Source organism: Coenobita brevimanus, chromosome 70 (assembly GCF_032717465.1).
Source record: "Coenobita brevimanus isolate Jiangsu-jjx chromosome 70, ASM3271746v2, whole genome shotgun sequence".
Taxonomy (NCBI): Eukaryota; Metazoa; Arthropoda; class Malacostraca; order Decapoda; family Coenobitidae; genus Coenobita; species Coenobita brevimanus.
This window is the reverse complement of record NC_137023.1, coordinates 14,143,642-14,163,274: the sequence shown is the minus strand read 5'-3', so window position 1 is coordinate 14,163,274 and position 19,633 is coordinate 14,143,642.

Here is a 19,633-nt window from a genome sequence, read left to right as displayed (position 1 = left end):
TAGAGACGAACTACGAGTACTTGTGCTTAGGCGAACACTCTTGTAAGGAAGGAGCTAAAGAAGGTTGTATCATATCCCTCCATTTTGGAAAGTCTAAGCTAAGGAAGGAACATACTGCCTCTCCTTCTTTCTTTTCTTTTCTTTATCTTCCTTTTCCTTGGTTTTCTCTTTCAATTTGCTTCCTGGCTTTCTTTTTTCTCTTGTTTTTTCGTATCTAATTTTATTTCCTTGTTTTTCTGTCCTTACTCTCATTTCATTTTTCCTTTTTTTCCTTGGTTCTTCCTTTTTCCTACTTCCACCGTCTCTTCTACCGCATATGCTATCTTCTTCCTTTCATCCTTTATTCAACAACATCGCCCTACTCTATATTCCATCAACCCCAAGAGTTTCCTCAATTCAGAACCCCCCTTCCTCTCTCTCTCTCTCTCTCTTGTTTTTTTTTTTTTCTCTCCTTTTCACCGTCATTTCAATCATCCGTCTCTACCTTCCGTCATCCACGTTTGCCTTTGTTTCTTCCCTCTCCACTGTTGCTACTCACTCATTCCATCTCTGTTCCTTCACTGTACCTCATTCTCTCTCTCTCTCTCTCTCTCTCTCTCTCTTCATTGCCTATTTCTAATCTTTCTTCTCTCGTCCCTCCTTCTTTCTATTCTGCAATTCTTCACCCTTATTTGTATCTGATCAGCTATTTCAGGTCAGGTGCGGGTAAGGGGATGGGTCTGTTATGATGTGGCAGGGGTAAACCAGATCTGCTGTCGGGCCCTGCTGCGGATGTCACTGATTGCATTGCGCAGTTGACCCTTGTGCAGTGTGGTGCTGTGAGGATCTGTCGGTTCTCTCCTTTGGGGCTAAGATGCGAATGAATGTGTTTGAATGGATGAGTAAATGGAGAGTGTGTCGTCCTGTCTCGGCTACCTCCCTTTCCTTTGGGGGAAGCAGCCTAGGTATATAGATAGATAGATAGATACTTGTATCTTATTTTTTTCCTTCCCTTCATTTTATCTTCTGTACCACTTCTATTTCTCTTAGCGTTTCCTCTGTCCACTTTCCTCCCCTCTTCGTCATCATCCATCTTCACGATCGTTTATCAGCCTTCAGTATTTCAGTTTCCTCCTTTTTTCCTTCCTTCTCGCTGTTACATCGTTCTCGCTCTTATTTTCCCAGCTGTTCCTCACCATCCATCTCCTCTACTCCCTCTGACCCTCCTTGTTTGCCTCTCATTTCGTTCTCCATTATGCATCATTTCTTTCCTCTCTTCAGTAATTATCTGACATTCATTTTCTTTCCAGAGTTTCTTCTACTGTATTCTCTGTCTTTCTTCATTTCTTTATAATTTCTTATATTGTCTCTCACGTATCACTTTGATCCTCTCTTGTCTCTCATTTCTTGGTGTCTCTGTATATTCTGGTTTCATCGCCTTTCCTCCTCATATACTCCGCACCTCTATTCTTTTTTTCTCTCTAGGTTATTTCTCTCTCATTTACTCCAAGCAGAATTAAGACCCAAAAATATTGCAATCCTACCCACACCACCTGATTAGATACGCGTCCAGAGAGAGAGAGAGAGAGAGAGAGAGAGAGAGAGAGAGAGATACGAGGGGATATTTTTCATAAGATTTGTCCTGACAGCGCTTGAGTGACTGTGAACTGCTTTTGTCTATCTGCCCCTCTGTCTGTCAGTCTGTCTATTTCACGATCAGTATATGTCTGTCTGTCTATCTGCCTGTCTGTCTGTCTGTTTATTTCACGATCAATATCTGTCTGTCTATCTATCTATTTATGTGTCTATTTGTCTGTCCGTCTGTCTGTTTCACGATCAATATCTGTCTCTCTGTCTATCTATGTATCAGTCTGTCTCTTACATTGACATATATCCGTTTAGCTGTTTAAAATCTTCTATTAAAAGACATACCGAAATGCAACGTGATGGCTGCGTTAACGCCTTCATATATATATAATTCAAATAAATCCTTTCTTCAGTGGGAAGCAACCTCTCAGACGCAATAGTCCTTCATTCTTACTCAGTTTCACATTCATTCTTCATTCCATCCTTCGTTTTCATACCTTTCATTCTCATATATTTAGCTACTTATTGTTTTACATTTTTCTTGACATTGTTACATTTTATTACCATGCACTCACATCTGTATCCACATTCTCACATTACTGTCCATTTGCTCTAATTTTTTGCCCGCATATTTTCGTAACTTATTCAAGTTTTTCACATTTTATATACACTTTCGTTCACTTACTCAGACTTAGCCACTTGCTCACATCTCTCTCGATTTCTTAAGTTATCACTGCCATACATCTTCATTCGTTTTCTTACGCATTTAGCTATATCTCATGGCACAGGCCTTTCATACAGTCGTATACATTATTCCTCCTTTTGACATATTATAGCCACTTCTCTCATTTCATTTTTTTTTTAAATTCACAACCACGCATTCTGCTGTTTTGGGACAAGGTTTTAATTTCCTTCACTAAAACAGCGTTAACTGATCTCCTCCCATTAACATTGTTTCCGTCGTCATCATCATTAACAGTAGTAGTATTATTATCATTATAATTCCGTCACTGTTTGTTGACGATTTCATTATACAGTACTTAATGAGGATTTACAGCACCATGGCCCAATTACACTGACCCAGTGTCAGTGACCTTCACCTACTTTTCAAGGTCACAGGTCAAAATACGTAAAAAAAATCACGAATTTTCAATCATGGTTTATTCAGTAATAAAGTAGATCCATAAACATGGAAGAAAATCCCATGATAATTTTTTTTCCAAAGATTTGTATGGAAAAAAAATTGAAAGTCATTCATGCATGATATTATGAGGTTGGGAAAAAAAAATCATAGGTCTTCAAGTATTAATATTCTGTTCGTCCATCAGGAGAACGGTTTTATCAGGTTTAAGAGAGATTTTTGTATCGAAATTATTGTTCTTATCAGTTCAAACAGTCACGTCGAAGCCGAAATTGATCTTCTAGCGATAACAAGAATTAAGTAGGGTTTGCAAAACTTAACACACCCTGGATGGTTTAATTACCTCATTGTGAGAGGCCTTTCCTTACATCAACAAAGCTGTGCTAGATATAAAACCATATATCATGCCATTGTACCGAACTGGTTGAGAGAGAGAGAGATTCTCGAGTCTTCTCTCTCTCTCTCTCTCTCTATCTCTCTCTGACGTATCGCTGATGAACATGCTCCACTCCACGCAGCTCCGTTACACAAACAAGCTGTGCACATCAGAGCGAAATGTGTCAAAGACAGGGATTTGGAATGAGATCTCGAAACTTGTTTGAAGAAATCTGTGTGTGTGTGTGTGTGTGTGTGTGTGTGTGTGTGTGTGTGTGTGTGTGTGTGTAGAACCTAAATACATTAATTGGAGGAGTATGTATGTAATTTATTTTTGGACACATTGAAGCCTGTAGCCCATTTCTGTGTGTGTGTGTGTGTGTGTGTGTGTGTGTGTGTGTGTGTGTGTGTGTGTGTGTGTGTGTGTGTGTGTGTGTGTGTGTGTGTGAAATCACCTGGTTCGTTTGTGGTGCTTTTCTGCCTGCATATCTGAAAGCCGGTGGTGTGTTTGTTTAGGCGCTAATCAGGCAGTGCATACAAGCAGCCTGGAAATGTTGTGTTTACCCGAGTAAGTGAACAGTCTGCAAGGAGACAGCAGGCGCAGAGAGGGGGTTGGAGGGACCAGGGAAAGCAAAAGAAAATGGAGCTGTAGGCAGTATAGTAATAAGGAGTAAATAGGAAAAAAGTTAAAAATATTAAGATTGAGGAGAAGCAGTCTACATTTCAGAGTAAGCAGTAAGGAAAAGAAGTTAATGTAGGTAAAAGAGTGAATAAGAAGCGAGACGTGGATCATCAGACAGCAAGGAGGAACAGAAACAGGAGTGGAATCAATAAAGGTGTATAGAGAGATTTTAATGTTACATTTACCTCATTTGCTGCATTAAACAGTCAAGTGAGAGAAAGTACATGTATAGGAGGGAGAATAGGACGAAGAAGGGAATAAGAATGAGAACAAAATGAAAGCAAAAAAGGAGTAGAAGGAGAAGTAAGGATTAGTATGGAGTAAGAAAATGATACAGGTGGTAGAGGAGGTTGTATGAAGCTGCAGCGAGGAATAAACATTAAGGAAGAGAAGACAAGGAGTCGAGGCTGTATTGGAAGCAGGAGAAACTAAACAGAAGCAGATTTGGTTTAGAGAAAGCTTCAGGGCTCAATATACAAGCAGTTTACGATATAAGACTCATGGAAGAACAGCACGTAGCCTGAGAATATGACATCTGCATTTCAAATAACGGGCGAGGGAAGGAGGGTGGAGTGCAGATTATGAAAGGAAACATCGTTCATCAACTACTTAATTAACCGAGACACAGCTGGGAGGGAGCAAAGCAAATATATGCTTAGAGACAGATGATGCCTGAGAAACTTTAGGAACAAGAGCCACACACACACACACACACACACACACACACACATATATATCTATATATCTTGAAATGTGGGCCATTGTGTGTATGTATGCGCCAACGCAAGATCGTGCTAGAAGAGTGAGAGAAGAGTTCTAGACAAATGTAGAAGTGTGCATGGAAAAGTTTGGAAGGAATGGGGGAGTATTCTTGAAAACCCCCCCTACCCCCTGGGGGTAGGGGGGGTTTTCAAGAATACTCCCCCAGTATCCCTGCTTGTCGTAAAAGGCGACTAAAAGGGTTGGCGGAGGGTTAGTGCCCCTCCCCGGAAAACAACTAACTAAAAAAACAACAATAAGCCTCGGACAAGGACTGACCAAACGATGACGACCAAGGACCGGACAAAGGACATGGTTATCGGAACGTGGAATGTAAGGGGAGCGAATGATGAGGTGAAAGAGAGAGAGATTGTCCATGTGCTTGAGGGTGCGAAAGTGGATGTATGTGGAATAACTGAAACAAAATGGAGAGGAGAAAGTGTGAGAGAATGGGAGTATGGATGGGGTATATGCAGGAGTAGGTGAGAACGAGAGGGCAAAGGAAGGAGTATGTATAGTTGTGAGTAAAAAATGGAAGAGGAGCATAAGACAGTATGGATCAGTTGGGTCAAGGATTGTGTGGGTAAAGTTGAAAGTTGGAATACAAATGTGGGCCATTGTGTGTATGTATGCGCCAACGCAAGATCGTGCTAGAAGAGTGAGAGAAGAGTTCTAGACAAATGTAGAAGTGTGCATGGAAAAGTTTGGAAGGAATGAGAGAGTGTTTTTGATCGGTGATATGAATGGTAAAGTTGGGAATGTGAAGGTGGATGGAATAGTTGGTGAGTGGGGTGTGCCTGCTGAGATAGATGAGAATGGGAGTGCGTTGGTGGACATTTGTGCTGGGAGGGGGTTAGTGATAGCCAATACCATCTTCAGGCATAAAATGATCCACAGGTATACATGGCGAGTGATGAGAAGGGTGGGTGGTGAACTGAATGAAAGGAAGGCAATGATTGATTATGTGTGTGTGGATGAAAGGATGCGAAGATGTGTAATGGATGCAAGAGTTTATAGAGGTTGGGGGAGTGGACTTTCTGACCACTACTTGGTGGTGGCCAGAATTAGAATTCAAGTAAGATGGAGGAATAGAAGAAGGGAAAGACGAGAGGAAGTAGTTGCAAGGAGAGTGGAAAGGTTACAAGAGGATGAGAAAAAGGCAGAGTATAAGAGAGAAGTGGAGGAACGATTGGGCAAATATGAATTGGAGCAGATGGGAGACGTGGAAGGTGTGTGTAGGATATTTACAGAAGAAATATGTGCAGCATGTGATGTGGTGTGTGGAAGGAAGAAAAGACGGAGGGGGGTGCAAGGAACAGCGTGGTGGACTGAAGAGGTGAAACAGGCTGTGGCACAAAAGAAGAAAGCATACAATGAATGGATGAGAAATAGGGGCGTGGAAGAAGTTGAGAGGCAGAAGAGAGAGTTATATGTAGAAAGAAAGAGGGAGGTGAAAAGATTAGTAAGAGAGAGTAAGAAGAGAGTGGATGAGGAATTTGGAAGGAATTTGAGTGTAAAGTGGAGGGACTGTAAGAAAATGTTCTGGAAAGAGGTGAAAAGAGTAAGACAGGGTGGAAGTGAAGTTAGCAGGGGAGTGAAAGATAAAAATGTTAGATTACTAGTGAAGAAGGGAGAAAAAGTGAGCAGATGGAGAGAACACTTTAAGGAATTGTTGAACATAGAGGATGGAAGTAATGCGAGTATAAGTGGCTGGGGAATGGCTGGGAGAAGGAGGGAGGTGAGAAGACAGGAAGAAATTAGTAGGATAGAAGTTGTGGAAGCAATGAAGAAAGTTAAATTCGGGAAAGCCCCAGGAATTGATGGAGTGTGTGGTGAAATGCTGAAGCATGGGGGAGAGATAGTAGTAGAATGGATGTGGAAGATGTGCAGATTGGCCTGGGAGGAAGGTAGAGTCCCGGAGGATTGGAAGTCAGGTATAATTATTCCCTTGTACAAAGGAAAAGGGGAAAGGAAAAGTGTGTGGTAATCATAGGGCCATTTGTCTTCTTAGTATAATAGGATAAGTGTATGGTAGGATACTTATTGACAGAGTTAGAGAAAGAACAAAGAAATTAGATGGAGAAGAACAAGGAGGCTTTAGGAAGGGAAGAGGTTGTGTAGATCAGATATTTATTCTTAGATCTTTAGTGGAAAAGTTTCTAGAGAAGGGAAAGAAGTTGTATGCGGCTTTCATGGATTTGGAGAAAGCATATGACAGGGTGGATAGACAAGGATTGTGGAAAGTGTTAAGAATATATGGAGTAGATGGGAAGTTGTTGAATGCTGTGAAGAGTATGTACGATGGTGCGAAGGCTGCAGTGGGTGTGGATGGTGAACTAAGTGAATTTTTCTCTTTGAAAGTTGGTTTGAAACAGGGATGTGTCATGTCTCCATGGTTGTTCAATCTGTACATGGATGGAGTAATAAAAGAGGTACAAGGTAGGGTAGTGGATGTTGGAGTGGCCCTGGTGAGAGAGGATAGTGTTTGGAAACTCCCTGTACTGTTGTTTGCAGATGATACTGTGTTGTTGAATGAAGACGAAGGGGAGCTGCAAGGTTTGGTGGATGAGTTTGGGAGAGTGTGTAAGAAACGGAATCTAAAGGTGAATGTAGGGAAGAGTAAAGTGATGGTCTTTGAGAGAGGTGAAGTCAGTGAATGTACAGCGAGGTTGGATGGTGAGGAATTGGAAAATGTGAGTACGTTCAAGTACTTGGGTAGTGTGATGAGTAAGGATGGAGGTTTGGAGGGTGAATTGCTTGAAAGGGTACAGCAGGGAAGAAAGGTTGCTGGTTCTTTGAAAGCAGTGATAAGAAACAGGGAAGTGAGCATGGAAGTGAAAAAGTTACATGACAGTATTGTGATACCATGTATAACGTACGGAAGTGAAGCTTGGACGTTGTTGGAAGGAGACAAGTCAAGAGTGAGAGCAGTGGAAATGAGTTACTTAAGAGGAGCCTGTGGAGTTACATGGAGAGACAGGCTAACGAATGAGGATATAAAGGAGCGTTGTGGTGTGGATGTGGATGTGATAGGAAGCGTTATGAGGAACACACTGAGGTGGTTTAGCCATGTTGAGAGGATGGAGGGTGAAAGACTGACGAAGAGAGTGTATGTGAGTGAGGTGGAGGGGGGAAGAGGGAGGGGGAGGCCGAGGATGAGATGGAGGGATGGGGTGGAGAGGTATATGAGAGAGGGGTGTGTGAGTTGGGAGCAGGGCAGTGAAATGGCGGGGGACAGGGCGACTTGGAGGCGATTTGTTTGTGGCCACCCCAAACGAGATTGAGGCGTCTGGGAAAATATATATATATATATATATATATATATATATATATCCATCCATCCATCCATATATTTGGTTACATGATTACCACCAGCGTAGTAAATGGTTTCCTGTTGCACAGGAAACCATTTGGCTTGTCACTTAGTGTACAGTCACCCACAGGCTAAAGGAAGTGGAACGAATGAAGAAAAGAAAGACAGAAGAGAATGGAAGGAAAGAAGGATGGAGAGGAAAGGGCAGACACCCAAGAGCAGCATTACATCGAGTGATTGGATGGTGAGCTCCCCCATCTACCACAATATATATATATATATATATATATATATATATATATATATATATATATATATATATATATATATATATATATATATATATATATATATATATATATATATTTACACTCATCCATGAGTGGCATTACACTGCAGGACCGGCCTATCCCGCCCGAAGTGGAGACAATACAGCCTGTGTATCTGTACCAAGTGGCTTAGGCTGTCTGGTAGAGATTGTATGTAGGATGAGAAGTGCTTGTGTGACTGTAGTGTTGGAGTGGCTTTGGATGTATGTGTTGTCTGCGAACCAAGTGGAATCGGCCCTTGCAAGCCGACTGGGTGCAAGCATACTTTATAGTACGCGACACTGGGTCAACCACAGCACACCTTATGTCCGCCAAAGCAGTACGTGGCCGGAAGAACGCTCTCAAATTTTATTACCCTCGGGGGCGCAAACCATCGTTCTCCCTTGTACGAAGCACACTCTGCCACTGTGCCACAGATATATATATATATATATATATATATATATATATATATATATATATATATATTTATATCTATGTATGTATGTATGTATCTATCTATCTATCTATCTATATATGTGTGTGTGTGTGTGTGTGTGTGTGTGTGTGTTTTGCGTTCTTGCCTGCTGATCTAAATGCGAGTGGTGTGTTTGTTGAGGTGCATAATCAGGCATTTCATACAAGCCGAAAATTTTTGTAGCTGTAGTGGTGCTGGTGGTGATGATGGTGGTTGTAGCTGTGATAGGTATGGTTGTACCTCTGGTGATGATGATGATGGTGATGTGGTGGTGGAAGTTGTGTGGGTAATAGTGGTGGTGGTGGTGGTGGTTGAAGCTGTGATCGTGGTGGTGGTGGTAATGGTGATGATGGTAGAAGTAATTGTGTGTGTGTGTGTGTGTGTGTGTGTGTGTGTGTGTTGTTACATAGCCTATGATTTCATCATCCTTTGTGTAATTTTAATGCACAGTATGCTGCATGTTTGATCACGAGCGTGTTCTGCCTCAGTCCCCCCCTTCTACCGTTATAGTAGAGTAAGTCGTTCTCTTTGTTATTCCGAGCGGGATTTTCAGCTCTTTGTCCCCATGGCTTCATTTGCGCGTCCTTCTTACAAGTTGTATCAAGCTCTGCCGGCCCCTATATAATGAGCTCAGTCTCTGCATCATTGCCACTTAGATCTGCTCCTCATTTTGTTCACATCTCTGTCCTCCCCTGTACAGTTATTATTATTGTGAGTGCTCAAGAAATCTCCAAACATCTAGCAGCTGTGTGTAATTTGAGTATAACTGTTGTATTTTTTTTCGTGTACTGTGTAGCATAAGGTTAATTCTTAGGCCTAGTGAGGTTTTTGATTGGTGTTGGGTTTTATGTCAGTCATTTTTGATAATAGTTTGTATCTGTAATAATTTATCTGGCATTCACTGAGTATTATCTGGTATCTCATTTTATCAGGGCTGACTTAGATAAATTTACTCTTGCTAATTTCGTGTTAATAGAGGCTATTGCAGTTAACCATATATTTAACCTGTTTATTTGCCATTACATTATCCTTATGAGTCCTGAATGTTTTGTTGTTAGTTTAAGCATTAAACTTTAACTTGTAATTTTACCTAATTCTTTTTGTTTGAACCTGGAACTTTACGGGACAGTAGTGATTTTTAGTATTCTCACTTAAAGTGTACATTATCTTTCTCTGTTCCGTAACATAAATTTGGCGACCTCGCCAGGATATTCAGGATATTATCATAAGGATATTGTTTGATATTTGGGACTGTGATATATTCATGATGGCTACTATTTCTACACTTGATGAAGCCAAAGATTTTTTGTCAAATGTGCAAACAGTGTGTGATGTAGAAAACAGAACAAAGAATGAACTTAAGCTTGTTGCTCAACAATTGGGAATTGCTGTTCGCTCTCATCATTCTAAAGATCAAATTGTTGACATGATTAATGAAAGCTTGTTTAATGTAACTCCTCCAAATGAGCAAACGCAGATTGAATTAGCTAAGTTACAGCTAGCCCTGCAGGAGGCTCAGGCTAAGGAGGCGGAGTCTCGTGTAAAGGAGGCTGAATTTCAAGCACGTGCTAAGGAGGCTGAGTCTCAGGCTAAGGAGGCAGAATCTCAGGCTCGGATTCAGGAGGGACAGATACAGGCACAAGTTGAACTTGCTAGGATTCAGGCAGACCATGAGTATCACATGAAACAAGGTGGAACTGGATCATCTAGCTCTGATGATTTTGATGTGGCTAAAAATGTTAAACTTGTCCCTCCTTTTAATGAATCTGATTTGACAAAGTATTTTCAGTTGTTTGAGAGGGTAGCTACAGGTTTTAATTGGCCTAAGGAGTATTGGCCAGTACTCCTTCAAACTGTTCTCACCGGTAAAGCTCAAGTAACTTATGCATCTTTGCCTCAGGATCAATGTGATAATTATGATGTAGTTAAGAGCTTGATTCTTAAGGCCTATGAGCTTGTTCCTGAAGCCTATAGAGTAAAATTTAGGACAACTTACAAGCAAGATAAGCAATCCCATGTTGAGTATGCAAAAATCAAAGAAGATCTGTTAGAGCAGTGGTTAAATTCTAAGAATGTGGATTCTGATTTTGGTAAATTTGAGCAGATGATTTTGCTGGAGGACTTCAAGAGGTGTATTAGTAAAGATGTAAGCCTATATCTTGATGAGAAAAGAATAGATAATTTGTCTGATGCTGCAGTTTTAGCTGATGAGTATGTTCTCACTCACAAGAGATATTCTAAAGAAAAAGGGAAAGCTGAGAGTAAGTACGTTGCCTCTACTCAGAGTACAGGTAACAGGAAAGAGAATAAGGATAATGTTTCTCAGGAAGTAAATACCAGCTTCACCTCTAGATTTCAGAACAGTAAATGTACTTATTGTAGTAAGCTTGGTCATACTACGGAGAAATGTTTCAGGAGACAGCGTGATGTGAACAAAAAGGAGTCTTTAAATATTCAGTCAATTGGTCTACTGTCCACTCTTGAGAGTTCCCAGAATTCTTTAACTGAGTTAACTGAACCTGCTTTGAGGGGTAACTTAAATTCTCATGATGGAGCTCCTCTTTTGAGCAGTAACGTGGGTGACACTCTCAAGAGTTCATGTGCTAATTTCCTGTCTGATGGTTTTGTCAGTCCTCTGGACAGTAATGACAGGAAATCAGTTCAAATATATCGTGATACAGGTGCTTGCCAATCCCTTATGCTGACCAGTGTTCTAGGCTCTAATGTTAATTCCTCTGATGAAACTGTAATCTTACAAGGTGTAGGGAATAATTATTTCTCTGTCCCTCTGTGCAGAGTGAATTTAGAGTCTGGTTTTGTTAATGGTTCCGTTATGGTTGGGTTGGTTGAGACACTCCCAATGTCAGGTGTAACTTTCTTACTTGGAAATGATATTGGTGGAAGTCAAGTGTGTCCAGCTCCTCAGTTGTCTAGTGAGCCAGTGGCTGTGTCCCAGGATTGTGGTGTCCCTGATGTGTTCCCTGCATGTGCTGTCACTAGGGCTAAGTCTAAAGTTACTGGTGATTTAGAGGATAATGATGATGATGATGTTATCCTAGCTGACACTTTTCTTGCTAATTTGGACCACTCACCAGATGAGGCAGTACCCCGTAGTGTTGATAATTTGTCTCGTCAAGAGTTGGTTGAGTTGCAGGTTGCTGACCCTGAGTTGAAAGGTCTAGCTAACTCTGCTTACAGTGAAGAAGAGTCAGCCGGTGCTTCTACTTGTTATTATGTAAAGTCAGGAGTACTTATGAGGAAGTGGAGACCCCCAACAGCATCAGCCGACTGTGAATGGGAGGTTGTACATCAAGTTGTCATCCCTCGTGTTTGTAGGCAGGATATCATTAGAGTGGCTCATGATTCCAGTTTGGCAGGACACCTTGGAGTGAGGAAGACTGTGGCAGGCATTTTGAAACACTTCTACTGGCCAGGTATCTTCAGGGATGTTTCCTGGTATTGTAAGTCTTGTCACACCTGTCAAGTTGTGGGGAAGTGTAATCAGACCGAAAAGGTTGCACCTCTAGTTCCCATTCCTCCTTTTGAGGCGCCTTTCACCCGTGTGTTGGTGGATATTGTGGGCCCTCTTCCTAAGACTTCTTCAGGATTTTCTTATGTGTTGACCCTGATTGATATGGCTACTCGTTATCCTGAAGCCATTCCACTTAGAAATATCTCAGCAAAGAACGTGGTTAAGGAAATGCTAGGGTTCTTCACAAAGTTTGGTCTGCCCAAGGAGGTACAGTCCGACCGGGGAAGTAATTTCATGTCAAATGTTTTCAAGCAGTCTCTGAAAGAGTTGGGCATCACCCAGATCACGTCTTCAGCTTACCATCCCCAGACCCAAGGAGCGTTGGAGAGATATCATCAAACACTCAAATCGATGCTCAAGAAATACTATTTGGAACATCAGAAAGACTGGGATAAAGGTCTTCCATTCGTTGTGTTTGCCGCAAGAGAATCTCCAAATGAATCACTGGTCTTCTCACCTTTTGAACTACTGTTTGGCCATGAAGTAAGAGGACCCCATAAGTTACTCAAGGAATGCTGGCTGTCGGAGGAAGATGACGTCAACCTGCTGGAGTATGTGATGAAGTTCAAAGAACGGCTGTCCACTGCTTTACAGCTGGCGAGAGAGAATTTAGGAGCTGCTCAGGAGAAGATGAAGACTTGGTATGATAAGAAGTCCAGGTTACGCCACTTTCAGCCAGGAGATCAGGTTTGGTTCTGCTACCAGTTCATGGGCAACCTCTTCAAGCCAAGTTTAGTGGCCCTTATTTCGTGGAGAAGAAACTCAGTGATGTCAACTATGTCATCGCCACACCAGATCGTAGAAAGAGCAAGCAACTATGTCACATCAACATGCTAAAGTTATATCACAGGCGGGACGAAAATAATCCAGTCTGCACTGTAGCTGTTCCACCCGAGTCTGCAAGTGAAGCTCTCCCATGCAGTATGAGCCTGAGTGATAGTTTGGGGAAGAATCCTGATATCATGAATGATCTCCAGACTAAGCTTTCTCATCTACCTCCCAAGGAAAGGCAGGAGTTTTCGGCATTACTGCAGGAGTACCCGCAAGTGTTCCGTGCCACTCCAGGAAGAACCACTGTGTTGATGCATGATGTCGATGTTGGAGACGCAAAGCCAATTAAATTGCCTCCTTACCGAGTGAACCCAGTGAAAGTTCCTCTCATCCAGAAGGAGCTTGGCTACATGTTGGACCACAAGATGATTGAGCCCTGTCAGAGCGAGTGGAGTTCTCCTGTCACTCTGGTCCCTAAGCCAGGTGGGTCACAGCGGCTTTGCATTGACTACAGACGTGTTAATCAGATAACCAAAACAGACACTTACCCTCTCCCTCGCGTGGAAGATTGCATAGACAAGATCAGAAAGGCTAGGTACATAAGTAAGTTTGATTTGTTAAAGGGATACTGGCAAGTACCTATGACTGAACGTGCTAGGGAGATCTCATATTTTGTTACACTAGGAAAGACTTTTGTATGTTGTGTAATGCCATATACAGATTGTTTTAGAGTAAAAAGAAATTTCCTTTGTAAATTTCTTTTTTCTTTGTGGGGAGGTGTTACATAGCCTATGATTTCATCATCCTTTGTGTAATTTTAACGCACAGTATGCTGCATGTTTGATCACGAGCGTGTTCTGCCTCAGTCCCCCCCTTCTACCGTTATAGTAGAGTAAGTCGTTCTCTCTGTTATTCCGAGCGGGATTTTCAGCTCTTTGTCCCCATGGCTTCATTTGCGCGTCCTTCTTACAAGTTGTATCAGGCTCTGCCGGCCCCTATATAATGAGCTCAGTCTCTGCATCATTGCCACTTAGATCTGCTCCTCATTTTGTTCACATCTCTGTCCTCCCCTGTACAGTTATTATTATTGTGAGTGCTCAAGAAATCTCCAAACATCTAGCAGCTGTGTGTAATTTGAGTATAACTGTTGTATTTTTTCTTGTACTGTGTAGCATAAGGTTAATTCTTAGGCCTAGTGAGGTTTTTGATTGGTGTTGGGTTTTATGTCAGTCATTTTTGATAATAGTTTGTATCTGTAATAATTTATCTGGCATTCACTGAGTATTATCTGGTATCTCATTTTATCAGGGCTGACTTAGATAAATTTACTCTTGCTAATTTCGTGTTAATAGAGGCTATTGCAGTTAACCATATATTTAACCTGTTTATTTGCCATTACATTATCCTTATGAGTCCTGAATGTTTTGTTGTTAGTTTAAGCATTAAACTTTAACTTGTAATTTTACCTAACTCTTTTTGTTTGAACCTGGAACTTTACGGGACAGTAGTGATTTTTAGTATTCTCACTTAAAGTGTACATTATCTTTCTCTGTTCCATAACAGCGTGTGTGTGTGTGTGTGTGTGTGTGTGTGTGTGTGTGTATAATGCAACCAAAACTACAAAAGGATATTGATGAAACTTGGCAGGATGCTTGGTATTTCTCCTCAGACGGGACAGTTTCATTTTCATTTCGACTGATATTTTCTGAGGGAGTGTTTTGTATCCAATTAATGTTTCCTTTGATGGCATTTCCGTGGAGCTGATGATACATCTTTGCAGAGAGAGAGAGAGAGAGAGAGAGAGAGAGAGAGACTGATATCTATTACTTGACTGGAGCCACGAAACTACTATTTATTTTGCAGATAATGCTTGTAGCTGTGGCGTTTCCGGTGTTGATGATAACTGTGACGATGATGGTGATGGTGGTAGTTGCAGTCATGGTATCCTTGATGGGGATGATTATGGTAATTGTGGTGGATATAGTAGTATCTGTGAGATGATGTTGGTGGTATTGGAAGCTGTGATGGTGGTGGTGGTATCTGTGATGATAATTATGGTGGTGGTGGGAGCTGTGATGTGGTGGTGGTGGTAAAGGTGTTGGTGGTAGTTGTTGTGGTGGTGGTGGTGGAGGGAGCTGTGATGTGGTGGTGGTGTCTGTGATGATAATGATGGTGGTGATGGTAGTGCTGATGGTAGCTACGTTGAGGTATTGGTGATGATGGTAATGGTGGTGGTGGTCCCCGTGATCATGATGTCGATAGTCTTAGTTGTCGTGGTGGTAGCTGTTCAGAAACAGCTCTCATTTGGGTACGTGTTTTGCTCGCCAACAGGGTCGCAAAGCGCTCGCTCCAAAGCAATTGCTCAAATCTGGACAAGTGCTGAGCGGCCTGATAGGGCCGAAAGGCTCTCGTCTCTATTTATTGTCCCCTCAGCTAAAAGAGTTTGTGTTTATTTCATGTCGAACACAATATTTAATCAACTGAAGAGAGATGTCTCGTACTGAACAGCTTAAAACAATGTCCATTAACACCTTTAGTCCAATGGATGCATATCCTTTACCCTTGCTACAATCAAACAATTCACTGGGCATCGGCACGTTTTTTCGTAGCAGGTGAATGATAGTGGATTAAATAATATTACTGTTGATGGAAGCAATTAAGGCACTGATCTATCCACACAGTTTCCATGACTGAATAAAATGGTAAAATCATCTTGGAGACATTCAACCTGAAAAGGAATAATGCCATTTTAATTCAATTTATCTTTTTTATTCACTGCCACTCCTACTGTAGGACTTGTATGCAACTTAACACTGGACTAATATTTTCGCGTATATAAAAGACAACCATCGAAAGATTGTGAATTAGAGTGCTTTGTTATTCTACTCTTAAACACCTTCGCCTCTTTCTAAAGATAAGGGAAATTTGACTGCACAAGATTTGTGTATCATAGAAAGCATTTCGTCCTTACTTGATGTCATGGCTTATCAACCATGACTGTGGTATCATGCACAGTGTCATGGTGAGTTAGATATCGACAAAAGAAAACTCTCTTATGTCGAACTAATTATCTGAAGGAAGCAATGATAAACCAAAAAAGGCTTCATCGTAGTGAACAAATAAATTACTGTGTTTATCCAGTTCTTCAGTATGTTCCCTGACCCAACTGTCTGTCTGTCTGTCTGTCTCCGTCTGTCTATCTGTCTGTCTGTCTCTGTCTCTCTCTGTCTCTGTCTCTGTCTGTCTGTCTGTCTGTCTGTCTCTCTCTCTCTCTCTCTCTCTCTCTCTCTTCGTCCTCAAAACTATTGTACAGACAAATGTATAAATCCAGGCTTTTGCTATACTCTTGAATTTAAAACCGGGTTCCATTGTCGTGAGTCGAATAACAGGTGTGGAAAGAGAGGGAAATGGGAAGGAGGGAGGTGGGTGGGAGGAAACATGGAACAATAGAAGAACTGAAAAACAATACAGAATGAAGAAAAAATTCAGGATGACAATGATGATAATGACGATGATGTTGATGATGATTAAAGGCACAGAGAAATGGGATACAGGAAAAACTAATATAAAGAAAATAGGAATAATGGTGGAAAGAATAAGTATTTCCTCTTGCTACCTCACAGGAAAAATTTTATATAATTTATTATCTTTCTCTTTATATCTACAGTCAAACTACGAGTTCTTACTCTTTGACGAACACTCTTGTTAGGAAAGAGCTAAAGAAGGTTATATCATTTCCCTCCATTTTGCAAAGTCAAAGCTAAGGAAGGAACATACTGCCTCTCCTCTCTTTTCTTTATTTTCTTTTTCTTCCTCTTCCTTGGTTTTCTCTTTCAACTTGCTTCCCGGATTTCTTTTTTCTCTTGCTTTTTCATATCTAAATCAATTTCCTTGTTTTTCTGTCCTTATTCTCATTTTAGTTTTCATTTTTTCCTTGGTTCTTCCTTTTTCCTACTTCCATCGTCTCTTCTACCGCATATGCTATCTTCTTCCTTTCATCCTTTATTCAACAACATCGCCCTACTCTATATTCCATCAACCCCATGACTTTCCTCAGTTCAGAACCCCCCTCCTCTCTCTCTCTCTCTCTCTCTCTCTCTCTCTCTCTTGGTTTTTCTGTTTTTTCTCTCTCCTTCTTTACACCCTGTCATTTCAATCATCCGTCTCTACCTTCCGTCATCCACGTTTGCTTTGTTTCTTCCCTCTCCACTTCTACCCACTCATTCCTTATTTCGTTCCTTCCACTTTACCTAATCTCTCTCTCTCTCTCTCTCTCTCTCTCTCTCTCTCTCTCTCTCTCTCTCTCTCTCTTCATTGTCAATTTCTAATCTTTCTTCTCTCTTCCCTCCTTCTCCTCTCTTTACCAATCTTCATCCTTACTTGTTTCTTTTTTCTTCCCTCCCTTCATTTTATCTTCTGTACCACTTCTATTTCTCTTAGCGTTTCCTCTGTCCACTTTCCTCCCCTCTTCGTCATCATCCATCTTCACGATCGTTTATCAGCCTTCAGTATTTCAGTTTCCTCCTTTTTTCCTTCCTTCTCGCTCTTACATCGTTCTCGCTCTTATTTTCCCAGCTGTTCCTCACCATCCATCTCCTCTACTCCCTCTGACCTTCCTTGTTTGCCTCTCATTTCGTTCTTCATTATGCATCATTTCTTTCCTCTCTTCAGTAATTATCTGACATTCATTTTCTTTCCAGAGTGTCTTCTACTGTATTCTCTGTCTTTCTTCATTTCTTTATAATTTCTTATATTGTCTCTCACGTATCACTTTGATCCTCTCTTGTCTCTCATTTCTTGGTGACTCTGTATATTCTGGTTTCATCGCCTTTCCTCCTCATATACTCCGCATCTCTCTTCTTTTTTTCTCTCTAGGTTATTTCTCTCTCATTTACACTAAGCAGAATTAAGACCCAAAAATATTGCAATCCTACCCACACCACCTGATTAGATACGCGTCCAGAGAGAGAGAGAGAGAGAGAGGATATTATAGCGCTAGAGTGGCTGTGAAGTGTTTTGTGTGTGTGTGTGTGTGTGTGTGTGTGTGTGTGTGTCTAAATTAAGATCACTATCTGTCTGTCTGTCTATTTATCTATATCTCTGTGTATCTATGTATCAGTCTGTCTCTTACATTGACAGCTATCCTCCTAGCTGTTTAAAATCTTCTGGTAAAAGACAGACGAAAATGCAACATGGCGGCTCCGTTAACTTCCTCCTATATATATAATCCATATATATACTTTTTCAGTGGGAAGCAACCTCTCAAACACATTAGTCATTCGCTCTTACCCAGTTTCACATTCATTCTTCATTCCATCCTTCGTTTTCATACCTTTCATTCTGGTTTATTTAATCACTTTTTTTTTTTTACATTTTTATCTCCTTTGTTACATTTTATTATCCATGCACTCATTTTGTATCCACATTCTCACATTACTAAGTGCTCAATTTTTTACCCACTTATTATAATAACTTTATGAAGTTTGTCATATTTTTATTTCGATATATGTTCACTTACTCAGTATTTGCCACTCGATCACATCTCCCTCGATTTCTTAACATTAGTTATCACTGTCACACATTTTCATTTACTTTCCTACTCATATAGCTATTTCTTTTATACAGTCTCATATATTATTCCTCATTTCACATAATGAAGCCACTACTACTTTTTTTTTTTTCTTTTCACAAGCAGCCAGTGTCCTGTGTCAGCACAAGATTTAATTTCCTTTACTACAGCAACGTTAACTGATGTCCTTCTATTATCATAGTTGGACATCTTTGTTTCCGTCATTATTGTTACAATTCCTATTATTATTATTATTATTAGTATTAGTATTAGTATTACTTCCCAGCAATGAAATGGCGGGGGATTGGGCGACATGGAGGCGATTTGTCTGTGGCCACCATGTACGGGATTAAGGCGTCTGGCAATAGATACATAGATAGATAGATTACTTCGTCACTTTTTGTAGTAGATTTTCATCATATTAAGGATGTACAGCATCATGGCCCTATGACACTGACCCACATTCAGTGACCTTCACCTACTTTTCAAGGTCACAGGCCAAAATACGTAAAAATTCACGAACTGTCAACCATAGTTTATTCCAGAAATAATATAGATCCATGAACATCGAATGAAATCTCATGATAATATTTTTTCCCCGTGATTTGTATGGGAAAACATTTGAAAGCGAATCATGCGTGACATTATGATATTTGGGGACACCTCAGTTTGCTACAATTTTTAGTTTCTTCTCCGTACGGGATAAAACTAAACATAAATGAGACAATTCTTTGCCCTAGAAACTTTGTCTGGTCATGGACCAGGTCTGTATACTTTTTGGTTGCAGTTTGAGCAATGGTTTTGGAGTGATAACAGAAAAAATAATAATCTCATAGGAGGAGATCAGTAACTGTCAATGACAGTTACAGTCTTCAGCTATTAATATTCCATTCGTCCATCAGGTGGACGGTTTTATCAAACCAAAGAGAGACTTTTTGTATCGAAGTTATTCATGTTATTAGTTCAAAGAATCTTGTTGAAACCGAGACTGATCTTCTAGTGATAATTACAACAATTACCTGCGTTATACAAGAGTTCACACACCCTGGATGGATTAATTACCTCATTGTGAGAGGCCTTTCCTTAAATCAACAAAGCTGTGTGCTAAATATGAAACCATTAATGATGCCGTTGTACCG